This window comes from Mastomys coucha, unplaced genomic scaffold (assembly GCF_008632895.1).
Source record: "Mastomys coucha isolate ucsf_1 unplaced genomic scaffold, UCSF_Mcou_1 pScaffold22, whole genome shotgun sequence".
In the NCBI taxonomy this organism is placed as follows: Eukaryota; Metazoa; Chordata; class Mammalia; order Rodentia; family Muridae; genus Mastomys; species Mastomys coucha.
In genome coordinates, this window is record NW_022196905.1 from 6,130,182 (window position 1) to 6,134,872 (window position 4,691).

The 4,691-nt window shown below is 40.8% G+C and overlaps 1 non-coding gene across 1 annotated transcript; it reads left to right on the plus strand.

Annotated features, from left to right (window-relative positions):
• Positions 1–2,679: 2,679 nt before the first annotated feature.
• Positions 2,680–2,814, plus strand: LOC116071797. The gene has a single exon (XR_004111162.1). It is a non-coding gene; the product is annotated as a small nucleolar RNA SNORA17 (small nucleolar RNA).
• The last annotated feature ends 1,877 nt before the right edge of the window (positions 2,815–4,691 follow it).

Consider the following 4,691-nt stretch of genomic DNA (forward strand, 5'->3'; position numbering starts at 1 on the left):
AGAGAGAGAGAGAGAGAGAGAGAGAGAAACTGAGAGCAAACAAATGACAGGCAGTTTTCATTTATTGAGGGCATACTTCATTTTCTTTGACAATATTTAAACCATTTCTTTAAATGTTCTCTATATAGTCTTGATATTAAGATTTTATCTGAAGTATATTTGGCAAATATTTTCCTATTCTATAGTCTGTTGATAATATCTTTGTGGGATTCCTTTAATTTATGCTAATTACATTTTCAATTCTTAAAGCTAATTTCTGTGCTATTAAGAGTTTCTTTAGATTTCTTACCTAAACCTGTACCCAAAGTATTTCCTCTATGTTTTCTTAATCAATGTCAACATTTCTTGTTCTAAATATGGTCTTTGGTCTACTTTGAATTGATTATTGTGTAGAATGAATGTTTAATTTCATTCTCTTGCAGGGACTATCCAATTTTATCAGTGTTGTTAATTCAATAAACTTTTCTTTCAGTGGATGACTTTGGCCAGGGTGTCTCAACACTTATAGGTTTCTATAGCTGTATCCACTTACATCTGGATCATCTATAATCTTTCATTAAACTATGTATGGGTCTTTGTCCCTATGGCTTGGTAGTATACATTGAGACCATACAATATGATCACATTGGTTATGTTCTTTCTACTTAGAATGGCCTTAACTGCCTGTGATAGTTTGTGTTTCCATATAAATCTTGGGTTTTTTTGTTTAGGTCTGTGAAAAATGGCAATGAAATTTTGTAATGATCTCTTATTTGACCAGATTGCTTTTTCCTTCCTCCCCCCTTCCCTCCCTCCCTCCCCCCTCCCCTCCCTCCCTCCCTTTCTTCCTTCCTTTCTTCATTCCTTCCTTCCATTTCTTGAAACAGAGTTTCCTATATTCCAGGCTGACCTAAAACTCACTAATTATTGAGGATGTCCTGAAACTTTTAATCCTACCACCTCCACAATGCAAATTCTAAGATTACATGTACATACTACCCTACTGTTTTAAATGGTGCAGGAAACTCAGGACATAATTTATGCTGCTAAAGAAACACACTATTGTCTGAAATATATACTGAAGTGGAACTTTCTATTTTCTTTTTCTATTTTCTATTTTCTCAGTTTGTGTCATGTGACATTTTTTTGGTTAGCTGTCTTGTGAGAGAGTATGTGATGTTTTGCTGAAAACAGACACTTGAGAGGGTTCATGTTGTTTAGATAGAATATAAATGGAAGCCCACAAACAGTGAGATGATGCTCTTGTATTACTATGCCATGCAAAGCTTGACTTTTCTGATCTTCATTGGTCTTTGTTGGTCACTTAGTAGAATTGACAAATGTGACCTCATAATTTTGCCAAACTTCTGCAAGGCAAAGGATACCGTCAATAGGATAAAATAGCAACCAACAGATTGGGAAAAGATCTTTACCAATCCTGCATCTGATAGAGGGCTAATATCCAATATATACAAAGAACTCAAGAAGCTAGACTCCATAAAACCAAATAACTCTATTAAAAATGAGGTGCAGAGCTAAACAAAGAATTCTCAGCTGAGGAACACTGAATGGCTAAGAAGCAACTAAAGAAATATTCAACATCCTTAGTCATCAAGGAAATGCAAATCAAAACAACCCTGAGAGTCCACTTCACACCTGTCAGAATGGCTAAGATCAAAAACTCAGGTGACAGCAGATGCTGGTGAAGATGTAGAAAAATAGGAACACTCCTCTATTGCTGGTCAGATTGCAAGCTGGTCCAATTACTCTGGAAATCAGTTTGGTTGTTCCTCAGAAAATTGGAAATAATACTACCTGAGGACCCAGCTATACCACTCCTGGGCATATACCCAGAAGATGTTCCAACATGTAATGAGAGTTTCTCTTTATGAAGTCAAGACAAGCAGAGACCAGTGAAGATCAGTATGATTTTTAAATGAGAAATGTAGAATGTAGCTGAAAATTGAGAAAAAAGCAGCTTGGGTGGGAGCAGATGTTATAATGCAGAGATGAGTTAGAAAATGCACAGCATGGGGATTTACTAAAGGTAAAAGAATAAACCAAGGAAGCTATTGGCTTCGCTATTACCATGTGACCCTAGCAGCCCCAAGTGATGCTGTCGAATATATTTATATCTCCATGAATGGTGGAGTGGACACAAAGCCAATGTTCAACAGAAGAAGAATGGTCAGATAAAATAAGTGTTTAAACAAGGTTAAGATAACAAATGAAATTCCTATGCAATTTCTAAAGAGCTACATTAGGCTTACTGTGATGGCTACTACCTGTAACCCCGAAATCTAGGAGATTCAAGAAGGAAGATTGCTTTGAGCTCAAGGCCAGCTTGGTTAATACAGTGAGAGACTGACATTGTAACCTGACTACTGAGCAAGACCTTGTCTCAAAAAACCTAAAAGGAAAGATGGGAAGGTAGAAAGGAAGGAAGGAATAAAGAGAAAGGAGGAAGGACAGGTTATAATAAAGTGGGGAGATTAACAAAATGTACAGATAAGAAAAAAGAAGCTGGGCTACGACAATGCAGGAAATATAATATTATTTATAAGCATGTAACATGTTCATAAAAGTAGAACGTGTGTTTGTTTGCATCTGAAAACAGGAGAAAAGGAAGATATCAAATGGATATATTTGTGATCCTATTTGATATAAAAAAATTAAAAATATGTGAGATCATGGTCTGGTCCTGCTCCTAGGGGCATTGCAGGCGTGGCTGATGTGTCACATGCCACATGTCAATAGGTGGCAGAGAGGAGAAAAGCTATGTGTATGCTCAGTGTTCTGGCTTATGAACATATGAATGAATAGTAGCCTAACATTCTCTGAAAACAGTGAACCTGAGACAACTATGTGTCCCATGCAGGGGCTCCAGAGACAGGGAGCTAATCTTAGATGACTATCAGTCTGGTATCTTGTAAGCCTGGGGTGCAGATCATGCTTGAGATGACCCCTGCTGGCCCAATAATGTACAGGTGGGTCATAGCACACCTAAGATCATTCCTGAGATGACCCCAGACCCTCAGAAATCCTGAAAGCCACTAAGAGGAGCAAGTAAGTGGTGGAGGAATGGAGGAGAAACAGAAGGAGGTGCACACAGTGAAGAAAGGCTGAACTGGAGAACTGAGGGTAGTAAGGAGCAGCCTGATGTGAGTTACTGGTGATACTACCTGGGATCACAATGGGGTCCTGCTACAATTGGATTCATGGCCCTGAAACAGCAGGGGTCAGTTACCACCAAAGTCCAGGAGGATGCCCCTGGTCTGTGTGGCCTTCTAATGACATGTTGATGTCTGAGGGATGTGCAGAACTGGTCCCGTCCCTCACCTGGGGATAGGAAAGAAGGAAAACTGACATCCAGCCCTCACCTGCTGTATAGCACTCAGCTGGCCAGCACAGTAGAGCTGACCTGATGGCAGGGGCCTGGATGAGCTGCTGCAAGAGCATGAGCTAAGGAGAGCCAGCCCTACCTCTTGTCTGCTGGCCAGTGGCACAGATGAGGAAGAGATACCCTCCTCCAATCCTGCATTCCTTACCATCTATGACAGACAAGAAAGCTGGCCCAGGGATCATGAGAATAGGAAGAGAGCTAGTCTCTCACCTGTAACACTTGGGAGAGCAGGCCCTGCATCTAGTCTAGGCAGCAGGGTAGGAAACCTTGCTGCAGGTTTGCTCGTGAGCCAGCCAGAGGGCTTGAGAGTAGGACGGCCTGAAGACTGACCAGCTCAGGTACCTCTCGGGCCCAGATTCAAGGCTTTGAATTGGTCCACCTCAATATCTACCCGAGCAGTGAACTGCTGGAGTGCAAGAAGGGGCTGGTCCTACAGATCCAAACCTACTGGATCTTCATGACACAGGAGGACAACAGCATATCTGAGAAGTATCCCAATGAGATTCAGTATTGATGGTGTAGTAGAAGCCACAGGACTTTTAGTAGACCAATGAGTCAATGCAATGAACATTTGCTAGCAACGAAGGGTGGAAAAAAAAGGTACACTGTGGGGCACACTGGGACATACTACAGCTCCAACAGTGAGATGTTTGTTCTCTGTTTGTGGGTGCTTGCAATGGTGGAGGGCAGGTTTTAGGGAAGGGGGAGATGAGTGAGATTGGGGTATATGATGTGAAATTCATAAAGAACCTATAAAAGTTAAAAAGAAAAGATAAAATAAGGAAGGGGTGGAAGGGAATCCTGTCATGTGATCCAGTTTGGGTTTTGAACCACAAAACTGGCAATATTAAAATGCCAAGTAATTAAACAAAAGTTTTGAAAGAGTAGCAGGGAGGAGCAGAATTCTCAGCATAGATGACACAATTATGAGTATGAGTTGGAAAATATACAAGCTGAGAGTTAAGGGAAGAAACGAGGAGACCATATGTAACATTTTAAGTGAGGGTGCCAAAGAACCTGTGGCTGGTATCTTCAATCACACAGGAGATGAGGGTGATAAGGGTTAGATAAACATGGAGTGGCTGATGAGAGACATATGCAATGATACAGTTGACCAAACTTCTGTGCAGTCATTAGATCTTGAATGTTTGAGACATAAGAACAGAGAGTTTCCTTGGAATCAGGCTGATTCTCTGATCTCTCTCTCTCTTTCTCTCTCTCTCCCTCTCCCTCTCTCTTTCTGTTCTCTCTCTCTTTCTCTCTCTTTCTCTTTCTCTCTCTCTCTACTGAAACACACACACATACACAC